General features: G+C 40.5%; 1 protein-coding gene across 5 annotated transcripts in view; it reads left to right on the top strand.

The window, feature by feature from the left end:
* Window positions 1-10,720, top strand: part of LOC122555371 (uncharacterized protein C21orf62-like) — an 80,809-nt gene that overhangs the window by 17,555 nt on the left and 52,534 nt on the right. The window contains exons 1-2 of one of the 5 annotated variants that reach the window (XM_043701313.1): window positions 5,380-5,587; window positions 8,069-8,106. The exons of 3 other annotated variants lie outside the window; for them this stretch is intronic. The gene's annotated coding sequence lies outside the window, so the exon portion shown is untranslated. Of the gene's footprint in view, window positions 1-5,379; window positions 5,588-8,068; window positions 8,107-10,720 lie in introns of those variants that run through there. One more of the 5 variants, XM_043701311.1, reaches the window with a different exon arrangement.

Below are 10,720 nucleotides of genomic sequence, written 5' to 3'. Positions count from 1 at the left end.
CCCAGCACCGATCCTTGTGGCACTCCACTGGTCACAGGCCTCCAGTCTGTAAAACAACCCTCCACCACCACCCTCTGTCTTCTACCTTTGAGCCAGTTCTGTATCCAAATGGCTAGTTCTCCCTGTATTCCATGAGATTAAACCTTGCTAATCAGTCTCCCATGGGGAACCTTGTCGAACGCCTTACTGAAGTCCATATGGATTACATCTACTGCTCTGCCCTCATCAATCTTCTTTGTTACTCCTTCAAAAAACTCAATCAAGTTTTTAAACTTATTGTAAAGAAAATTCTAGGAAGGATAATATAATAGAATTTTATATTAAGTTCGAGAGCGATATAGCTATGTTTGAAAATAAAGGGTCCTTTGAGTACAAAGACTTGTCTTTGTATGTGAATGGCCATAGTTAGGGTCAAACCTTCATACCTGAGCAGGTGCACAGAGTTGGAAAGTTCTCAACCCCACAAACCCCAACTCAAGATAAATGTCCTTAAACTTTTCAACATAACCGGAATCTACCTGAACTGCCAACTCTGAAATAGCACAAAGGCAACCACAAAGGCTGCTCAGTGCTAAAGTGGACTGGTTAAAAGGCCACCTCAGTTATATTAAAAACAGTAAGGCCCATTAGCACTCACCTCTCACATCTCCTTGTGACCACTGCATTCCCTATGCCTCACTCATACCAATCCAGGCTGCCTCATGTCTCCCACACACCCACATGAACTCTCAAACTCTCTATACTATCTTTCCACTCCCGAAGGTCATCCACATGTTCCATGTCAATGACACAACTCATCCCACTGACCATTTATAGCCTCTATGCCAAGTTAGTGTCAACTCATACCAACCCATTATTCCTCCATCATCCCATGGCCCTTTGTAGTATTTAAGCCAACTTAGCACCAAATTATACCAACCCATATTGCCTCATCCACCACCCTTTACCCCGGTATAAACAGTTGCAACACACTCAGCACTTATCATGGAAAAACCTCAGGAGCATGCTGAGGTGAAATAAAATAAAGGTCTAAATATCTATTACAAGTACTCAATCCTTAAAAAAAAACACTTGTATTTGTAGTCCCACACCAAAGACAGCTAATTCCTGTATAAGTCAATCAAGCTGTGATCAACCAGTGCCCTTGTGCCCACAATGAAAATGGCTGTGGAAACAGTGTCAAGAGTGTGGTGCTGGAAAAGCACAGCAGGTCAGGCAGCATCCAAGGAGCAGGATAGTCGACGTTTCAGGCATAAGCCCTTCATCAGGAATGAGGCTTGTGGAAGCAGTCAAGTAGTGTGAGTACTATAAGGATAGCTCCTCAGGTTTTTGCCAACAAATACCGATTGAATTGGCAAGCACCATTTTCTTTCAATTACCACTTTTTGGTTCAAAAGTCAAAAGGTTTGGGATTTAAATGTTTTGACAACTTGATAGTTCCATGGACCTTATCTACTGTTTATGACTATTTTAAACAATCCTGAAGAAGTATCCGTCCTCTTCAAAAGGGTACGTGATCTCTCCAAAATTCTGTAATAGGTTTAAACATTTTCCTTCTATTCATAAATAGCATAAATTGTCTTTTGGAAATCTCTGTTACAAAAATTGCTTCTGAATGAAGGCAGCTGTGGATTTAAATCCTCAAGTTGTGGCTGTGTGATATACTTCCTATATCCACTCTCACCCATGGTTAAAATAGTGGTTGCCAGATACAGGCCAGATGAAAAGCAAAAACCTTTGCAAAATTTTGGGCCTTAGTATTTTTTGAGGAAGCATTATTTTCCCCTACAACCCAGCTTTATTTCTATCTCGCATAATTACTGGATAGGAATGCCTACTGTGGAATATGCACACTTTCCCCTTGAGGTCAGGTTTCTTATTTGAATGGAAAATTAAGTTCAATTTCCTTCCACACACCATATTAATCAAGTGGTGTGTGTATTTGGAAGGCCATTAAAAACACATCAGGTTTGAAAGTTTGAGAAGACAATGGATGTCTTTTAAGGATTTGACGACATTCTGAAATGTAAGTGCTCGCATACCTTCACTCTGACCATCACAATGAGAGGTCATGAACTCAGAAGAGATTATCAACCATTTAGGATCAAGATGAGGAGAAATGATTGTGTTCAGAGAGTTGTGGATCTTTGGAATTCTCTACAGTAGGGGTCAATGGATGTTTTAACATTGAGCGTGTACAATAAGAGAGTTAAGGGGACTGATGAAGGGCTTTTGCCCGAAACATCAATTTTCCGGCTCCTTGGATGCTGCCTGACCTTCTGTGCTTTTTCAGCACCACTCTAAGCTAAACTCTGGTTTCCAGCATCTGCAGTCCTCACTTTTGCCTTAAGGGGACTAGGACAGGGTGAGAAAGTGGAATTCATATAAATGTTCAGCCATGAAGTTCAGTGCAGCACTGAGAGGGTGCAGCATTTTAAGAGGTCCATTTTTCAGATGAGGTGCACCGCTGAACGTTCATCCGCCCTCTCAGGTTAACATAAAGGTAGCTATGTCACTATTTTTGAAGATTAGCCTAGATTCCTGGTTAAAATTTATCCCTTAATTGATGCCACACAAATAGACTAACTAATCTTCATTAGTTATGCCAACTTAATATTTGCAAATTGGCCACTACATTTCCTACATTACAGCAATATCAACACTTCAAACATATTTCATAAGCTATCAAACACTTTGAGATGTCTGGTGATGATGGTGAATATTGCTAAATAAACATGCACCTTTTTTTCTTTTGGATCTTATTGAATCAAAAGGCTTGAGGATCTGTCTAGCCTAATCTTTATTTTTTATGCTCTTTAGTGAAACCATCATTTCAGGTTTCCTATTACAACTCTGCAGAGTTGCCATAGTTCCACAGAGTGTAAGAAATTTAAATGATCTGTTTTAATCTTTGCACAGACTGCAGTGATTTCTTCACCACTGACCTTCTGGCTCTGAAACAAACCATCAATCTTTGAATGCTCAAACAGATTAAGAAATATTTTGCTTGGTGAAACTGGCAGGCTGTCTCATTAAAGTAAAGGATTTGCATAGTTTCCCCCATGCTAGCTTGACAACATTAAGATCAACAATCAAACAATTAGAACTAGGTATGGCAGAAGGAAACCGACAGTTTACCACTAGTGGATGGCGAGCTAACAGCCAGCTTCCAATACATGTTTAAATGAAGACTAGGATTATCACCTCAAACTAAATGGTGGAATATGCTCCTGATATCAACACTAAGGGTGCATTTTCTTGCCTTAGGTCAACCCTTTTATTTCCAGTGGTCAGTCTGGTTCATGTGGAGGAATGCAAGAGAAACTCATTCAAATGTGCACCAGATTAATTACGGGATTTAAAGATTTAAGAAAATATTCTTGCCTTTTGTAAAGGTCAGCTACAATCTATTCTTTTGATCACAATCATCTCTGCTCTTTTTCTTTTGTTGTTTTGTTAAACGTCGCTTTAGGGTATCTTCCAAATATTTGTTTTTGTTTTTAGTAAATCATCCATCTCAGTTACAGCAGCAACTTCTCTCAGATGGCACATATTCAATGCCGAGGGGGTTTTAAGCTGCATGTTTTCTTGGGCAAGAGTATTGTGCTCATGTCATCACTATGGTAACTCTGACATTCCATTGTCCATGGCATCTTTTTAATACTTTCTTCTAAAACATAAAACCAAGTTAAAATAAAAGAATTTGTAACAGTAGACATGGCCAAAACTGTAGCATTTATGTATACAAACATGACAAAGTTTCTTTATCAGATTTTTGAGGAGGTTAAATTTGTTAAAGTTGAAAGAATTTTCAATATTTAGCATATAAAAAGTAAACCAAGGGCTCTTGTGGTTCAGTGGTTTTGTCCTTACCTCTGAACTAGAAGGCCCAGGTGTACGTCCCACCTGCTCCTGAGGTGTGCAATAACATCTCTGAACATGTTGATTAAAAATACGTATAAAAAGTAAATTTATTTAAACTTCTCATATCACATTGGGAGAATAAACAGTAACAATTCAATTGCATTCAACTTATACCAAATGCATCAATGATTAAATTTACTGTCCGTTTGGGGGATCTAGCCTTGACCAGAATTGGGTTGCAGAAAGGTTATAAAATTGGGTCCCATCTGGTCCTACTGCATTTCCTGAAGGTGCATCTCTGAAAACACAGTATCTCATAATTAGCTGGTTGAAGCGTTGTGGTAGCAGTTTTTGCAGTGAGCTGTCAGCCAGCAAAACAGAGAAAATAGGCTGAAAAGTTATTGATGCTCTTGAGGTAGATCATCTGTATCTCAAGCATCAACGATAGTTCTCCATATAACAAACCTGCAAGTTAGTGCAGCCATCAAGAATTGTGCAAGTGGTAGAAAGGAAATCCTGAGTCCAAAAATCTATTAGCTTCCTGCCTATTACATTATTTTCCTATCCTTTATTGCCTAATTACCAAATTGCACTCTCTTGCTCAGAATGTGGACACCCTCTTTCAAATGTAAAGTGTGTTATCTATTAACTGGAAATCATTAACATTGCTGTTTTTCTGCAATGTTTTAGCAAAATACTGAGACTTTTTAAACAGATACTAAAGGCCATCCAGTTTTTGTCCCATTGATAAATTTATTTAAACTTCTCATATCACATTGGGAGAATAAACAGTAACAATTCAATTGCATTCAACTTATACCAAATGCATCAATGATTAAATTTACTGTCCGTTTGGGGGATCTAGCCTTGACCAGAATTGGGTTGCAGAAAGGTTATAAAATTGGGTCCCATCTGGTCCTACTGCATTTCCTGAAGGTGCATCTCTGAAAACACAGTATCTCAGAATTAGCTGGTTGAAGCGTTGTGGTAGCAGTTTTTGCAGTGAGCTGTCAGTCAGCAAAACAGAGAAAATAGGCTGAAAAGTTATTGATGCTCTTGAGGTAGATCATCTGTGTCTCAAGCATCAACGATGGTTCTCCATATAACAAACCTGCAAGTTAGTGCAGCCATCAAGAATTGTGCAAGTGGTAGAAAGGAAATCCTGAGTCCAAAAATCTATTAGCTTCCTGCCTATTACATTATTTTCCTATCCTTTATTGCCTAATTACCAAATTGCACTCTCTTGCTCAGAATGTGGACACCCTCTTTCAAATGTAAAGTGTGTTATCTATTAACTGGAAATCATTAACATTGCTGTTTTTCTGCAATGTTTTAGCAAAATACTGAGACTTTTTAAACAGATACTAAAGGCCATCCAGTTTTTGTCCCATTGATAAATGATCACAGAAAGCTGCCCAGATAATTTATCTTGCAACTTTTCAATTGCAGGTTGTAAGGATTTCTCTTTATGTTCCCTTCTCACTTTTATTCACAGAATGTGGGTCACTGGCTAGGCCAGCATTTATTGCCCATCCCCAGTTGTCCTTGAGAAGGTCATAGTGAGCTGCCTTCTTGAAACACTGCTATCTAAAGCTGTGCACGTAAACCAACAGTGCTACTATGGAGGGAGGGAGTTCTATGATTTTGACCCAGTGGCATTGACGAAACAACTTCAATGAAGTTTCAATTCAGGATGATGTGTCACTTGGAGAGGAACTTGCAGGTGAGAGTGTTCTCTTGGACCAGTTGTCCTTGTCCATCTAGGTGATATTGATTATGGATTTAGAAGGTGCTGTCTCATGAATGGGGATAAGCAAGAACAAAGACAGTATAGAATCATGAAGACATAAAGATGTACAGCACGGAAACAGACCCTTCAGTCCCACTTGTCCGTGCTGACCAGATATCCCAACCCAATCTAGTCCCACCTGCCAGCACTGACCCATATCCCTCCAAAGCCTTCCTATTCATATACCCATCCAAATGTCATTTAAATGCTGTAATTGTACCAGTCTCCACCACTTCCTCTGGCAGCTCATTCCATACATGTATCACCCTCTGCATGAAAAAGATGCCACTTAGGTCTCTTTTATATCTTTCCACTCTCACCCTAAACCTATGCCCTCTAGGTCTGGACTCCCCCACCCCAGGAAAAAGACTGTATCTAGTTATTCTATCCATGCCCCTTGTGATTTTATAAACCTCTATAAGGTCACTCCTCAGCCCCCGATGCTCCAAGGAAAACAGCCCTAGCCTATTCAACCTCTTCCTATAGCTCAAATCCTCCAACCCTGGGAACATCTTTGTAAATCTTTTCTGAACCCTTTCAAGTTTCACAACATCTATCCATTAGGAAGGAGACCAGAATTGCATGCAATATTCTTTTCAACATATAACCAATTAATTCTCTTTTGGTACCTTAGCCTGTCCTTAGATTTGCTAAAAATGAAGATCATAGAACCTGGAACAAAACAACACAGGAACATGCCCTTTCACCCACCATGCCTGTGCCTATTCTAAACTAACCACATCTGCCTGCACATGGTCCATATCCCTCTGTTTCCTGTCTGTTCTTGTGTCTGTCTGAATGCCTCTTAAATGTTGCTATCATATCTACTTCTACCATCTCTCCTGGCAGCGCATTCTAGGCACTTACCACCCTCTCCATAGAAAACTTGCTTTGTACATCTGCTTTAAACCTTCCCCCTCTCACCTTAAACCCTCGCTCCTAGACACACCTTATAGTGGAGCCACATCAGTTCCTTGAACATCAATTATTAATAAGATTAAAAATACTAGATGAGAGAGAATGAAAGATCCAGACCAAGTCAGAATTGGATCAGAGAGATCGTTCAAAAAGAGGTATCATTTCAAAAACTCCAGGAAAACCAAAAATAATGTACTTTTTTTTTAGAACTTATCTCAGAAGGTTCCAATCTATGTCAGATCGATTTATTCCAGAAAGTCGGTTAACCAGATTACACTGACTACCAACTTCACCCTTGAACCTCTTCAATGAATATTAATTTATTAGACTTTACTGTGCTGTCACCTCCTGTGACCCAACCAATCAGAAACTCTCTAGGCAAAATTACTACACAATGCAAACAATTTATGAACCTACTCTATGTCATATGTCACTGATAATTGTGTCTTTTCCCATGGCCGTTGCTTTATTGCTGTTGGATTGAGTGTAACTTTGAACTCAAGGTAAAGTTTGGAGTTAAGTATTGAACTAAGAACCTAGAATACAAATTCCACCTGAACCTGAAGTGATATTCCTTTTTGGGCAATCTCTCCGCCTAGTTCTACCTTAATCTTGATTTTTCATCCGTCTCATCTGGTATTTTTATTGAATGGTTTTAGTAATTTGTGGGCTGCAAGAGTATTGTAAATGAACAAGTGGTTGTATAAAGTTTCTTTAACTTTGGCCTTCTCATGAAGCCAGCCCTGCAATATGTAATTGGTGCCTTGCAGTGTGAAGCAGTTTGGATTCATCCCACTAGCCTCTAAATATATTCTGAATAACCCCTAATGTTGTGGAAAACCAAAATACTGCTTATGTTAAAAAATCTGAAATAGAAAGAGAAAAGCTGAAAATACTCTTCAGGGCTGGCAGCATCTTTGGAGAGTGAAACTGAGTAAATTAACTCAATTTTAACTCAGTATAAGTGGGTGGATTGGAAAGAGGTAATTTCTTGCTTAATGTTTCAAGACTTAGAATTTAGAATGCCCACAGTGTGGAAATAGGCCCAACAGGTCCACTCCGACCCTCTGAAGAGTAACCCACTCAGACCCATTCCCCTACTCTATTACTCTACATTTCCCCTGAGTAACGTACCTAATCTACACATCCCTGAACTTTAGCACAGCTAATTCACCTAACCTATACATCTTTGGACTGTGGGAGGAAACCAAACCGCCTAGAGGAAATCCACGCAGACACGGGGACAATGTGCAAAGTCTACACAGACAGTTGCCTGAGGCTGGAATCAAACCAGATACCTAGCGCCGTGAGGCAGCATTGCTAATCACTGAGCCATCATATTTTGTTTCACTCTGTACAGATCCCACCAGATCTGTTAAGAATATTTAGCATTTCCCATTTTCCATTTGTTATAGCAATAATGAGAAGATGTTAGTATGAAACAATTGTTGTTGAGGTAGACAGCTACCACTAATTCTTTTTCCCCTGCTTGTCTAGGGATTTTCTGATCATCTGAAGTGAAAGGTAAACACCAGGTAAGTCTCAGTTGAAGAGGCTCTTGTCTTAGTTTATATGATGTAGTTTATTTTTTTTTATTTTTTTTGTCACTTATATTATTTTGCTGTATTTGGCAACTGGGCTTTCAATTAACAATCTGCTCATTTCTCGAGAAGAAGAATAAAAAAAGAAGCATTTTACCTCAAAGCTGAAATTTCAGTACTCTGAGATACAGTGGCGTCTGGCAGTCCTAGTGCATGAATCACAAAAGGTTAGCATGCAGCAAGTAATTATGAAATTTGGTAGAACATTGCTGTTTATTATGTGGAGAATTGAATATAAAAGTAGGGAAGTTATGCTGCAGTTATGCAAAACATTACTAAGACCACATGTGCACAATTCGAGTCCTTATTTAAGGATGGATATAAGTGCATTGCAAACAGTTCAGAGAAGATTTACTGAACTAATACTGGGTCAGAATCACATGGCACCAGGTTATAGACCAACAGATTTATTGAAATCACAAGCTTTCAGAGTGCTGCTTCTTTGTCAGATGAATTGAAGAAAAGCACACAAGCACAGAATTTTATAGGCAGAGAGATCAAAATATCAGACAAATGGTTTGAGTGGGGTGCTGATAGGCTGAATAATAAATCTCTGCAAGTGATCAAAAGTGTAAGACGGTGTGAGTAAAGTATCAACAACTGAATAGCAAGTGAAGGGATGATCTACAATCAAATTAATTGAGGCAGAGAGAAAATTACAGAAAAATATCCACCACAGTCCAACACCAGCACCTCCATATCAGAACTAATACCCGGAATGGGTGGGTTGTCTTTTGTGGAAATACTTGTAGTCCAAGCTTGTATCTGCTGGAGTTCAGAAGAGTAAGAGGTGATTTGATTAAAACATATAAGATCCTGAAGTGTCTTGATAAGTTGGATGCGAAAAGGATATTTCCTGTAGTGGGAGAATCTAGAATAGGTGTCACTGTTAAAAAAATGCTTCACCCATTTAAGGCAGAGATCAGGAGAACCTTTTTTTCGCTTGAATCACCTCAAGGGTCAGTGGAAGTAGATTTTTTGTTTATTTTTAAGATGGAATTGGACAGCTTCTTGATAATAAAAAGGGGCGAAATGTTAGAACATAGAACATAGTAAAGTTTAGCACAGTACAGACCCTTTGGCCCATGATGTTGTGCCAAGGATTAATCCTCATCTAAAATAAAATAAACTAACCCTCAATTCACTGCTGCCCATGTGATTGTCCAGCACTCGCTGAAATGACTTTGCTTCCATGCACTCACAACTCTCTGCGTAAAGAAACTACCTCTGACATCTCCTCTATACCTTCCTCCTAACACCTGAAAACTATGACCCCTCATGGCAGTCAATCCTGCCCTGGGGAAAAGTCTCTGACTAATGACTCTATCCATGCCTCTCATTACTTTGTACACCTCGATCAGGTCACCTCTCTTCCTCCTTCTCTCCAGGGAGAAAAGTCTGAGCTCAATCAACCTCTCCTTGTAAGACAAGCCCTCCAGTCCAGGCAGCATCCTGGTAGACCTCCTTTGCACCCTCTCCAAAGTCTCCCCATCTTTCCTATAAAAGGGCAACCAGAACTGGACACAATATTCCAAGTGTGGTCTCACCAGGGTTTTGTAGAGCTGCAGCAAAATCTCGTGGCTCTTAAACTCGATCCCCCTGTTAGTGAAAGCCAAAGCACCATATGCTTTCTTAACAACCCTATCCACTTGGGTGGCAACTTTGAGGAATCTATGCACTTGAACACCAAGATCCCGCTGTTCCCCCACACTGCCAAGAATCCTGTCTTTAATCCTGTATTCAGCATTCAAGTTCGACCTTCCAAAATGCATCACTTCACATTTATCCAGGTTGAACACCGTCTGCCATTTCTCAGCCCAGCTCTGCATCCTGTCTATGTCATACTGCAGCCTGCAATAGTCCACGATACTAACAATGGCACTTCCAACCTTTGTGTCATCGGCAAACTTACTAACCCACCTCTCAACCTCCTCATCCAATTCATTTATAAAAACTACAAAGAGTAGAGGCCCAAGAACAGAGCCCTGCGGGTCGCCACTCACCACTAACCTCCAGGCAGAACTTCGGATCATTCGGGAGGCAGAGGGGGTCATAGATCAGAGTTATAGGGAAGTAGTAACTCCAAAGATGGTAGATAGATGGGTGACAGTGAGGGGGACTGGGAGGAAGCAGCCAGTGCAGGGACCCCCTGCGGCCGTTCCCCTCAAGAACAAGTATACCGTTTTGGATACTTGTGGGGGGGATGACTTACCAGGGGTAAGTAACGGGGCTCAGGTCTCTGGCACGGAGCCTGTCCCCGTTACTCAGAAGGGAAGGGTGAAGAAGAGCAGAGCAGTAGTAATTGGGGACTCGATAGTTAGGGGCACAGATAGGCGGTTTTGTGGGAACGAGAGAGACTCACGTTTGGTATGTTGCCTCCCAGGTGCAAGGGTACGTGACGTCTCTGATCGTGTTTTCCGGGTCCTGGAGGGGGAGGGGGAGCAACCCGAAGTCGTGGTCCACATTGGCACCAACGACATAGGTAGGAGGAGTGCTGAGGATGTTAGACAGGCTTTCAGGGAGCTAGGTTGGAAGCTCAAAGTTAGAA

The sequence above is a fragment of the Chiloscyllium plagiosum genome, chromosome 12, assembly GCF_004010195.1.
Source record: "Chiloscyllium plagiosum isolate BGI_BamShark_2017 chromosome 12, ASM401019v2, whole genome shotgun sequence".
Classification (NCBI taxonomy): domain Eukaryota; kingdom Metazoa; phylum Chordata; class Chondrichthyes; order Orectolobiformes; family Hemiscylliidae; genus Chiloscyllium; species Chiloscyllium plagiosum.
Note: the sequence above shows the minus strand (reverse complement) of the source record. Positions and strands in the feature narration are given on the sequence as shown.